The 13,176-nt window shown below is 36.9% G+C and overlaps 2 protein-coding genes across 4 annotated transcripts in view; one reads left to right on the forward strand and one right to left on the reverse strand.

The window, feature by feature from the left end:
• The window catches only part of LOC135719187 (bis(5'-adenosyl)-triphosphatase), a 475,352-nt gene extending 463,228 nt beyond the window's left edge, over positions 1–12,124 (reverse strand). The window contains exon 1 of the mRNA XM_065241774.1: positions 12,050–12,124. The gene's annotated coding sequence lies outside the window, so the exon portion shown is untranslated. The remainder of the gene's footprint in view (positions 1–12,049) is intronic.
• ptprga (protein tyrosine phosphatase receptor type Ga) overlaps positions 1–13,176 on the forward strand; it is a 313,371-nt gene that overhangs the window by 56,124 nt on the left and 244,071 nt on the right. The window lies entirely within an intron of this gene.

Here is a 13,176-nt window from a genome sequence, read left to right on the forward strand (position 1 = left end):
AGCAAAATATAATCGCACACACAAATCTGCCAGTATACCATCTTTAAATAAAAAGTATTTTTTGTGTTTTAAGTATTTTTAATGATACATCTTCATTACGTTTACATTTATTCATTTAGCAGACGCTTTTATCCAAAGTGAATTACAAATGAGATAGCATTTTACATTTTGAAGCCAACAAGAATAAGATGAACATCACAAAATATATAATGTAAATGTTAGTACACTTACAATGAATAACAACTATATTATGCAATATCATAGTATTGCTCTCTAAAGGCCATCACTGAACTATAGTACTTTTGTTGTACTAAGTCGGCAGTTTTAAGTTTCGTCTATCACCGTATGCTTTTATTTGTGTATGTATTTGTGTTTTGCATTTGTGATGCACATATATTGCTTCTTTTATCTCTGGAGTACAGTATGTCTGTGGGTGTTATTTGTGTTCAAAATATTATTAACAGCTGAATGAGTAGTCGTGTTTGCTTTGCCCCCCCCCCCCTTCACTCATCACTCATTCATTATGCTTCTATGTGATCCCACTTCATTCTCACAAAACATTGGTGTCATCCGTTCACCCATTTCTTCATGTGTCTATTTACCATGTCACGATTTAATACATCACTCCCTGTCTCACGGAGAGACATGTTTTTGCATTTCTCAATGAGCTCTGCTAAGCCTCTTCTCTCGTCTTGCGATTTCGGAGTGAATTTCAAAGAGCTGTGCGAGACAACAGCATCCCCTCTCTCTCTCTCATGCATGGATGCATTTAAACCCTGTTTGCCGCTCTGAATTGATGATTCCGTGTTTATACTTTTTAATCATTTGGAATGTGTCATTCCAAACGCCACCGTTGTTATACGCTCCTCCACACGCGCACCAGAATATGAAGTGCCGCATAAGATAACAAAGTCATTAGGCGAGAGCGAGCGAGCTAAGAACAGGATTGCTTTCAACGCTGCTTTCCCAAGCCATCCAAAGTGGTTTAAGTGTATTTTTAATAGGATGCCGGGTTGCGAGCTTTTCCGGCGATGCTTTCGAGCTTTACCGCCTCCGCCCCCGTTTCATAGGTGTATAATTAGATTTGGTCCAATGTGAAACACATTTCATAGGTATGTTTTATCTCCTGAAAATACGTTTCACTAGCTCTCCTCATTTATTAGTTGGATTCACTTCAGCAAATCGCCGTCTTATCAGAAATTGCTTTGAGTCGCTAACACCAGGCATTTTACTTACAAAAGTCTAATTGAAAGGGGGATTTTGCATGCGTGGAACATCTGTCACGGCACCTAGCGTCACGCAACGCTACGCTAAGATAAGCCACGCATGTGTTTGTGTAAACGTTTGTGTGTCTGTGCTGTATTTATGACATTTCCAAGAGTTTTAGTATTTGTCTAGCAGACTTTGCTTTGGAACATCAGATATTACATTTGTAAATCGTTCTCGGATTTATTTTCTAATAGATTATTTTATGAAATCAAGGAATAAATTGTTGGGATTATAGGGTAATGTTCATTTAAGTATTATTTATAATATTAATTTAATTTTAAAATAAAAAAATTATATTTAAAGCTACTATAGACCATTTTGATGAGTACCTGAAAATGAATATTTTCTACTATAAAAATAGTGTGTTCACACTGAAAAAAAAAAAGATATTGTTTGTTTTTATATGTACGCGAACAGAGGCCGGGGTATCGATTCAGATGTTCCAGATTGATTCAATTTCGATTCACAAGCTATCAAATCGATTCGATTTCGATTCTCGATTAAATTTCTATTCCGGTTCTTAGGTAGGTTTTTATACTTGATTCTCGATTCAACTCAATGAATATAAATTTAATACAAATACTATATTAATACAAAAGAACAGTGAACAGCAGTTTACAAGTGGGTAATTAATAAAAAGAAATTAAGCCACAACACATCTTGCTTGCGAAATCTAAAATGCTTCCATACCTTCATTCAATGTTTGCGGAAATAAATATGGGAAAAAAATCGATTCTGCTCTTTTTCGACCACGTTTTAAAAAACGATTAATCGAAAAATCACTTTTTTTGCCCAGCCCTAATACACGCACAGACGAAAGCACAGGCTTGCAAAGTATAGTTCATTTGACTCGTATATGTACACAGATGTTCGACGCATGCACATTGCGACAAAATGCAAAGCATCTCCTGGTCCACATACGTCATTCTCCTGTGTGCAACCTACGCGTACAATGTATGCACCATTTCAAATATCCAGCAGTGCGCATGCAGTATGAGCGCACTCTTCTGATGACGAAATTTTTAACGTTAGTCATAATCCACAGCGTGGCCATTAGAGTAAAGATGAAACTTTGTAAGACTGATTTAGATGGATAAAAGCTTTATTTGCTATTTAGAGAACAAAAACGTAAAAAAAAATGGTCTGATTTGAATCATACATTTTAATAAAAATTCACCCCATTTTCTTATGAATACATGTTTCTGGTCCTGCATGAATCATCGGTGCATTTTTTTTTGTTTTTTTTTTGTTTTTTTAGGATAAAAGCACTCATTGTAATATTTCAAAACGACTGAGCCATCAAAAGTGTGCCAACTACATTATGATAACACTTGCTTGGCACAGTCCAGTCAATTTTTGTGAATAAGGTTCATTCATTAGGTGCAGCCTGGCACATTTATTACTTAAATCTTACTTTATTTTTTTGTTCACACAAGTCAAATGCAATTTTAGTGTTGACTTTAAAACGTCTCTGGGTGGGTTACATCTTCTTTTCACACACAAACTGTATCTTAAAAATGTATTTTAAAGGAGTTCAGTCAAACTGCAATGTTTACACTGCAAAAAATGACTTTCTTACTTAGTATTTTTGTATTGTTTTCAGTAGAAATATCAAAAAAAGATGCTTTTTCTTGATAAGCAAAATGACCTAAGAAAAAAGTCTAGTTTTTAGACTAAAAAAATGTACAATTTAAGGAAATGTGTGCTTAAAACAAGCACAAATATCTGCAATGGGGTGAGAAAAAAATTCTTTTTTTTTCTCACTCCATTGGCAGATATTTTTGCTTGCTTTAAGCACAAATTCAATAAATGTTTAATTTTTTTGTTTAAAAACGATGTATTTTCTTCATTTTGCTCTTCAAGAAAATACATTTTAATTTAAGAATTTTTTGATATTTCTACTGGAAACAATACAAAAATACTAAGTTAGAGAGTCATTTTTTTCAATCGGCTTCAACATAAAGTTTATATCTTGTGGTCTACGGTTTTGTCTTTTATCATATTAATAGGTCATTCACAAATATGTTCCATCCCATCCCCGGACCCCAGCCCTTTCCCTTTCTCGACTCCACCTCTTCTTTTTGTATACAGCATTACAGTTTCCCCAACTTTGACACGTAGTACAAAGGTTATGAATGTTATATTTGGAAATGCCACAATGAGTGATTATGAAGCAGCTTTGCACCGCTAAATAAGCATGATTCTGTGTGTGTGTGTGTGTGTGATAAATGTGGGTGCGTAATCTACTGAGGCTGCAATCTGCAGGCCCTGTGCACCGCACGCCATGTTCTCTGTATTTATCATATTGAATATGAGTCTGCATGCATACATATGGGCAAAGCAGCCGGAAGCAAAGTTGTATGAACACACACCTGAAGTACAAAATCATCTTTTTGTTACAACTGCCAATAGCAAGTGTAATAAGAAAACATGCAGGCCATAATTTTTCTTGACGGCATTATTAGAGACGAATAGGCAAGTCATCGACAACGGTTATAAAAAACGTATTGTCACAATGTTAGATTAACTGTATTCCACACAATATGGACACAATATACCACAGTAATCTTTGATGCTTGTTATATGCATGAGATATAAATACCTGAAGATCATTTTGTTAGTTTGTTATATGAACACTTCAAAAATGAATTTCGTACTTAGTATTTTTGACTTGTTTTAAGTACATACATTTTAAATGTGCAAAATGACCTAAGAAAATAAGTCTAGTTTTTATTCAAAAATATCAAATTTAAGTGGATTTGTGCTTAAAACAGGCAAAACAATCTGCCAATGGGTAAGCAAAAAAATCTTAAAATTTTCTCTTAAACACTTAACTCTTTCCCCCCAGCGTTTTTTTTTTTTTTTTAAAGTTGCCAGCATCAGCATTTTTTATGATTTTCACAAAGGTTTATTGACCTGCAGATTTTTTTCTTTAAATATATAAAAATACAATGTATCAAATGAAAGAACAGACCCTCTGCTTTAAAAAAAAAAAAAGTTTCATCCTACCTTCATTTGTTCTCTTTTATCACATCTCAAATATCTGTAGGTTTCTTCAAAAATACCACATTTTGAGCATAGTTTTTATGAAAGACTTTTGATTTTATTCAGAGCGATGATCAAAACACAAACTGATTTTGAAATGTTTGATGTGGGGGTTGTTTTTGGGTTTCATAAGTTTGGTAAGAGCGCCTTCTGGTGGATAATAGCAGAAATGTGGATTGAAGGAAAAACTCGTCATTGGCAGGTAAGCGTTTTCTGAATTGACAAGTGTCAAATAATTAATTCATGAAAAATTCAAGAAAAATTTGCTTACCCCATTGGCAGATTATTTTGCTTGTTTTAAGCACAAATTCACTTAAATTTTATATTTTTTTGTGTAAAAAAAGGTAATTTTGATCAAGAAAATGCATCTTGATTTAAAAAATTTGATATTTGCACTTAAAACCAGACCAAAATACTAGGCAAGAAAGTCATTTTTTTGCAGTGAAGTGCTCAGATGCAAGGCCTCCTAAGTGAATTTGCCAAGTTTTTTGTTAATTAGCATTTTTTTCAATTAGCATCAATTCTGAACGTATTCTGCCTAAAAGTCTGTATTTTGAATGGCCTTAGGTTGGAATTATGCGGATTTGACACAAAAGTATTTGATAAATTATAGTATCAAATATTATATTTAGCAGCTTTTGCATTTGAATTATTTATATGTTGGTTGTAATTGTATTTTTTGGTATTTTGCAACATTTTGTAAAAATTATGAAGACACACATTGTCTTAAAGTAGGGGTTGTTTTCAGATTATCAACCGATCTCACTGGAAAACATACATATTTGACCTTGTAGCGATTTCTTATGAATTCATACACTGTAAATTATACAAAAACTTATGATTATCCGAAAAAGTGCAAATGAAACCCAACCCCTTAACCCCAATGCCATAAGAGCAAATGCAGTTTATACTAAAATGTACAAATGTGATAGTACAAATTCATAGGAATTAACAACCTTGTAAAATAGGTATGCATGACATCATGTTGTTTCAACTTGAAAAATTAAGTGTTTGTGCTGCCTTTAATATTTTTAAGTTATCTGATTCAGCTAACATTTTTAAGTTAAATCCACTCAAAATTTTAAGGCAGCACGACAACTTTAAATATAAGAAAATATTTTTTACATTGTAGTATCTCTTTTATTTACTAAGTAGAGTGACATTTGGTGCTTGTCTATAGTGTTAACTTGCACACACCACATGCATGTACCAATAAAGACCTGTGTGTGTTTACACACAACAACATGGTCAATCACACAATCCGTTCTGGTTGGCGGTGTTTTGTTTGGTTTAAAAGCTTTGTAGCCACCAGATGGTTTTCCTGCCATGAAGCAGTGGGTCTGTCATTAGCCACTGGCAGGGGGCAAGAGCTTGTTGTTTGTATTGGGCCAGCACTGAGCAGTGTGTGTGGCTCTGTGTGTGTGTGTGTGTGTTTATAGAATCGGGGTCTCATCACCTCATGTGGGTGTTAATCAAATTTGCACATTCACGAATTTCACATCCAACGCTTTGCCGTATCCAAACTGTGGCGAGATTATACTGTGGAAATGTTGATGCTGACTAGCCTTCCCTTTCCCAGTCTTCCCTCTTGTTTTCCACACTACAGACAAGTGGTAGAGCATCACATTAGTCGCGCAAAGGTCATCGGTTCGATTTGCTGATAAAATGTATAGATTGTTCTGGATAACAGCATCTGCCAATTTAAATGTCTGCGCTCTTTTGATACATACTTGGACAGACTCGGTAGTAAATAACGGTGCAAACAATTAGATGAGAAATTGTCTTTATGACAGCTCAGCCCACAAGACAATATTTGCTTCTCATATTTGTTTGCTTTCTATCCTTAAGGGATGAAATCATAAACCTAATACGGTTTTATTTACACCTCATTTATGTTCCTCCAGCAGAGCGCTGTTAGAAATATTTGACTCGTGGTGGAAGTGATGTCCGTGTTTGTTAGCTTTCATGTCATCTAGTTGCCAGTGATGATCACATCTATTTGAAAAGCTGTAGACCGGTTTTAAAGAGTGATATAAACACAAAACCGACAAACATAGCAAGATAAAAAGCTACTTGCTACTGCGTAGTAAACACTGCACATTTCACCTTTAAATAGTGTGTACTGTATTGAGTATGCACTTCATTGACATTCACGTCTCTGATAACTTCTGCACTGGCATTTTGAGTTCCCCAGGCTGTATTGGTGTTTAAGCAGTGATAGATTAGCTTTGACCTGCGACGTGACCCCTTTTGCATGAACGGGCGACGTGGGTCACCATATCGATTCAAAATCATTAGCTTGTGTGTGTGTTTGTGTCGTCACAACGAAAAGGCTTTCCAGATGAGGATACAAATTATGTACAGTCACCCCTTCACAAAACTGTAACTGCGAGCTGTTTTTTGGCATGAATCTACTTTGTAACCGACTATGAAACATTCACGCTCATAAAATGACTGCACCCTAGCGCGTCACACCTCTGACAGAAAATACACGTCAAACTCATTGCTGTCAAACCGCACAGGATGGTGATGATGACTAACTGTTTGAGAAAAATGTAAATGAGACATGGAACGAGATGGATCAATCCCCGCTGAGACAAATGACATGAATGAGGATTTGTACCATTTTGATTTATCTTATGCAAGATAAGCATATTGCGGAGGGCAAAGAACGATTGCGGTTTCACAGAACACATGGCATCGTGGTTGGGATCCAGGCGATATGCAAGGTTTGGTTTGGTTACAAATGACAATGCAATTCTTCGTTTCCATACCAGCACACATTCTCTCTCACTTTCTCCGGGTAATCGGATCACCAAGGAGCCTCGTGTAGCCAAGGGACTGTTGTTTTGTACTGAACTTTGGCTGCGTGCGTATGTAATGAAATTCTCCAGTGCAGCATGCAGGACTAATGAAGCCAGCAGAAAGCATAATGCGGTGCCTGATAGACACCGAGGAGGTTTGGGCAAACTGAGAGAGAGAGAGAGAAAGGTACGGAAAGCATTCTTGGCATTCGGTCGGAACCTCAGGGGACTGAACTTCATGGCCAGTTCTAGCTTTTGTATGCAAATAGAATTGAAGGGAAACCAAGTGCTATTTCGAGGCCTTTTCTTTTTTCCGCCCGTTTCCTGTGGGCTTGAGTTCCATGCCCGAATGTCCTGCCCCAAGGCGCCCCCTTTTCCACACTATTCGCACACAAACTCACGTCCACTGGAGCGACGCCAACGTCTCCTCCCTGTCAGAGCTACGGGAAGCAGCTCTCTCGCTCTCTCTCCTCACGGTGACTGACTGCCGTCTAATCGAGACTCTTGCCGTTTGCTCCGCTGGCGTCTTTAGCATTCTTAACTCCCCGCTATGAGTGCGAAGGTCTGCTAATCACAAACAGGTGCATAAATGATTAAATGCTTTCACTTCGAGCTTGTGTATTGTGCATGGCTTGTGCGCATGATTTTTTGACCCCCATGCATCAATTAGATTGGTTCGGGGAGCCTTTTTCATATGTTTTGGCTATGTATAGCAAACACATTAATATGAAACAATGTTTGCAACCCATTTTACTTTGTTATTGTGACATTTCTGGATGAACTGAGGGTATTCATTGGGGGGATGTTGGGCTTTTGATTTAATCCTTTAGTTAGCACAAGTTATTAGTTTAAATTATCTTCAGTCTATTCTCATGAAATGCGTATAAATGCAACGCAGTGTAAAAAGTTGTGCAATTCATACGCCGAATTAAAATTTTGCGTGCATATGATATGCAAAACCTTCCCACGCACTTTTTGTGTCATTTTATGTATTCGTTTCTATTTTTTTTCTGTTTTATTACCATAGTAGCTTGGATTTGGGGTTAAAACTACTTTTTAAAAATGACATCCTAACCCAAACCCTAATTCTAACCCCAACTCCAAGCGACCATGGTTTAAAATAGACATATACATGGAGAAACTTATATATGAAATAACATACTACAGCAAATGCCAAATCTAACTGCAAACCCAAACGACAATGGTTTAAAAAAAACAGAAAAAATTGAGAAACCTATACATAAAACAGCACAAAAAGATGTGCCTTATTAAAGGAAAACACCACTGTTTTTCAATATTTTACTATGTTCTTACTTGAACTTAGATAAATTAACACACACTTATCTTTTTTCAATGCATGCACTTAATATTCGTACAGCGCGTCGTGAATGTGTTAGCATTTAGCCTAGCCCCATTCATTCCTTAGGATCCAAACAAGGATGAATTTAGAAGAGACCAAACGCTTCCATGTTTTCTCTATTTAAAGACCGTTACATGAGTAGTTACATGAGTAGGTATGGTTGCACAAAATAAAACGTGGCGATTTTTTTAAAGATGATAAAAAAGTGTTGCAAATGAAGTGCTCTTCCGCTATACAATGTAGTTTTCATTTTTTTATCCGCTTGAAAAATCACGTTTTATTTTGTGTCACCATACGTACTCGTACTAAATTCGTCCCTGTTTGGACCCTAAGGAATAAATGGGGCTAGGCTAAATGCTAACACATTCACGATGCGCTGTACAAAGATTAGGGTGCATGCATTGAAAAAAGATATGTATTAATTAATCTTAGTTGAGGTAAGAACATAGCAAAATATTGATTATAAAACGGGCAGTTCTGGTTCTTCATTCTGATATATTTTTATTTTTTTATATTTTTATTGTGTCTTTGCTGCATCTGTGTTGGTTTGGAACTACGATCTGTTTAAGCCACACTTGATTTTGAGGAACTACTTTATTTGGCGGAAGAGTAATATTTGTACTAATATAATTACAACTTATTTGTGTTGTATTTTATGAAATCCTGCTATGCATACGAAGTAACCGTTTTATAAACCCAATAAGCCCCGCGAAGCAGTGGGGTTACAGTGCATTTTATAACAGGTAATGGGGTTTTAGCTTAACTGTTATAAAATGCACTGGTAACCCACTGCTTCGCGGGGCTTATTGCTTTATTAACGGTGGTGTTTTCCTTTTTAAATGAACTGGAAGAACTGGCATAGCATATGCACGCAAAATTGGAATTTGGGATTTTTATTGCACAACTTTTCACACTGGATGCTATTTATGCCCATTTTATGAGAATGCGTTAGTCTTTAACAATATCTTTTTTAGATGTGCATTGGTTAAACTTTTACTCACCTGCATGTCATCCCAGATGTACAAACGTCTTAGACCACCATGCCACCATTAAATGTGCTGCCTTTGTAATAATATAATGACAATATAATTATTTCTTAGGGTGTACTCGCATTATGTGAATCGCACCAGAGTACGTCTGACCCTAAAGTACAGTTCGTTTGACTAGCGGAATCACTTTGTACTATTCCTGGGTGTGGTACACTTAATCGTACCCGGGTACGCTTAGCAGAGGTGGTTCGGGTACGGTTCACTTGATTCGGGGGCGGATGTAAATGCAAAACTTTAGCTGTCACTGTAAAACACTCTAATATGCACAGCACAAATACATACAGCCCGATGTCACCACATCCCAAACGAACCCATATAGAGAGTGACAAGAGAGCAGACTGCTCCTACGCCAAACAATCTTCACGGCACACATGATTTCAAACACGCCTAATAAGCCATAAACTCATAATTATGATGAACTCCACTGGGCATATCTTTCAGTTTTCTTCAAAACATTTGCATCTTTTAATGATGCAAGTTTACTCGGGTATAGATCAGAAAGTGTAGTGTGAGTGCAGGTGGGGGCGGACATTCGTACTCTGGTAGAATTGGGTTGGGTTGAGGATGATGTGAGCGCGCCCTTAGTCTCTTTATTAGAGCACAACCAAAAAAGATGGCAGGTATCAAGCAGGTATCATACTTTAACAGGGTCACATTTGAGATGGATGGAAAAGCTATAGGATAATCTGTCCAGGTATTATAAACATTCTGGCTACTGGCATATTAATGCAGGGGATTCATTATTTGTGTACGGGACTGTAGACTCGCAACGCATTGCTCAATCGGTCATATCTTTATTTGCGTACACGCGTTGGGTTTGTTTCCAGCCTAATTGGTCAGGGAGAGACTGTTCTCTGTTCGCTTTCATTATAAATGGCCTTTGCCATCATCATAGCTGGACGCTGCTTCAGAGACCAGTTCATATCTCTCTCTCTTTCTCCCTGTGGACTATCTTAAAGGGCAACCATCATTACTTCAAATTATGTTATTATGTCTAACAGTGTCGCCTGGCGCTGCCAGCACCATTTTTCTTTCTCCGGCTCTCCGTCTTTCCCTCCTTCTCATCCTCTCATTCCCTATTTGACACAAACACACACACACACACACACACATAGTCACACACTGCCTGTCAGCTGCTTAGGCGCTTTCCGTTTTAATAACAGTACGTTTCCCTCGATCTCTCTCTCTCTCTCTCTCTCTCTCTCTCTCTCTCTCTCTCTCTCTCTCTCTCTCTCTCTCTCTCTCTCTCTCTCTCTCTCTCTCTCTCCCTCTCCTTCAGACTCAACACTACATAAACAAGAGACCTCATGTCTTGTACTTGAAGCCATTATGATAGCTGCTCAGCCATGGGACCCAGAGGCCAAACAGCTGTAGTTACTTGGTTAATGTAGTAAATCAATGGTGTTCCCAATAGTGATCAATATACCAAAAAACATGGTTACTACAAAAAAGCCTGGTTAATTTTCATGAGGGAAGCAGGTCACTGGCTTGTAAAGATTGGAAGCAAACACCAACATTGAATTTTTGTATGTGTGTGTCAGGAGTTTATGTATGCTTGACTCAAACTCGGTCCACTCACAGCTGTGTGAGGGCTGAAGCAGTTGTCCGCTGTCGGCTGTTGGCTTTTCTTCGTGCAATCTGTTAAAGTCATTTCTACTCATATGTGCTGACCTTCAAGACTCTTTAGGAGAGAAAAAGACTTGTTCTTCATTTAACTTTCTTCTTCTTTTTTGAACAATCTTCACATTAAAGAAAGAAACACATTTATAGGCCTACTTATTTTCCAATGGTATGGTGCTAATGCTGGAACCAGTACCCAGTCCATTTTGGGTACCATTGTCTGGGGAGGCTGGACAAATTATTCTGTGATTTATTATTGACGGTTAATAGACTTTACACTAAAGTTTTGACATTTTTACTTTTTGTGAAGCAGCTGCAAGGTAAATTTTAAACTTTCAAAACTAAATAATATAATGTAAATCACAAAGAATCATGGGAGTTATGTCATTCGTAAAACAAAATCCAAAACGAATGGCTAAAAGAAAATGTCACTTTTTCAATTTTAAAATAATCTCCAAATCGCAACTGTGTTTGGTGCCCAAACATACTAGTAAAATGCACAGAAATGAGCACAGCTTGAGGTTCCCGATTAGTTTTGTACAGCCCTACTCTATAGACACTGTTTGAAAACTTTGAGGAAGAGATTGTTTATACCATAAAGATGTACAAGTATTTTTTGCCTATAGACGACATACACAAAATTACATATGTGATACACATGATATGTTACCATTTTCACAAATCCGTGTGTTTTTAGTTAAAGGACAAGTTCGGTATTTTACACTTAAAGCCCTGTTTTCAGATTGTTTATGATGAAATAGAATGGTTTTGACCGAAATTTGGACATATGATGCTGTACCAAGAATTTTCGGGTGTTTGTTCTATCACCTCCCACCTCTATAATGGGTCTTTAGGTGCACTGGAACAATCCTTCCTAAAATTTACAAAGACGTGAAACGCACCGAGTGGTCAGGGGTGTTCACTGATATGCTCACACAAAAATCGCTGCAAAAGATGCTTTCCAACAGGTGTTTTAGGATTAGTTGTAAATTTGTGGACCTATTTTTCCAAACACCTCACATCTGTACATTCTTCCGCTTAGAGCTTGAATAGTAGACACTCCAGCCCAGGTGGTGGCGCTAATCCGCCTTTGCCAATTGCAAGAATAGAAACAAAGTTCCAGGTGCAGAGTAATACCGTACCTCACAGCACATCTAATACTAGTCAATGGAGTTGGACAAAAACTACGATAAAACAGCTGTTGGAAAGCATCTTTTGCAGCAATTTTTGTGTGAGCATATCAGTGAACACCGCTGACCACTCGGTGAGTTTCACGTCTTTGTAAACGAAAGTTTAATGCATTTTAGGAAGGATTGTTCCAGTGCACCTATAAACCCATTATAGAGGTGGGAGGTGATACAAGAAACACCTGAAAATTCTCGGGCCAGCATCATATGTCCAAATTTCAGTCAAAACCGTTCTATTTCATCATAAACAATCTGAAAACAGGGCTTTAAGTGTAAAATACCGAACTTGTCTTTTAACGACACAATTAACATTTAAAACTTTGTAAAACTTGCATTTTCATGCCACAAAAATGCTATTGTCTTTAAACAAACAACAAAAACAAACAAAAAACATTTAAAGTTGAAAATGAGGGCCCTTGAGACTCTTAAACTGAGATTACTATGAATTCTGACCAGAGGTGGATAGATCTGTACTCAAGTAAAAGTACAAGTACTTACACAAAAATGTACTCAAGTAAAAATCTAATTAGTTACTCAAGTAGTTTCTTCATCTAACACTTTTTTTCTCTTATTCAAGTAGTTAGTTACTAGTTACTTCTGATCTGATAGAAAATAAGCAAAAAAACACTTAATTTTATTAATCTGAGGGCTTTCACAAACCTCTCCTTAAAAGTTTCATTGTTCTGCTTATGTACATAAAACCTATGTTAAAGTAAATCAGCCTATTTCAGTCCTGCAATGGGTACATTAACATCACATAATGTGTAGTTTAAAAAAAAGAAATCTTAAACACACACAGATGTTTTTCTGACAGTTAACGGTGTCTTTATAAACTTGTCAGC

This window comes from Paramisgurnus dabryanus, chromosome 14 (assembly GCF_030506205.2).
Source record: "Paramisgurnus dabryanus chromosome 14, PD_genome_1.1, whole genome shotgun sequence".
In the NCBI taxonomy this organism is placed as follows: Eukaryota; Metazoa; Chordata; class Actinopteri; order Cypriniformes; family Cobitidae; genus Paramisgurnus; species Paramisgurnus dabryanus.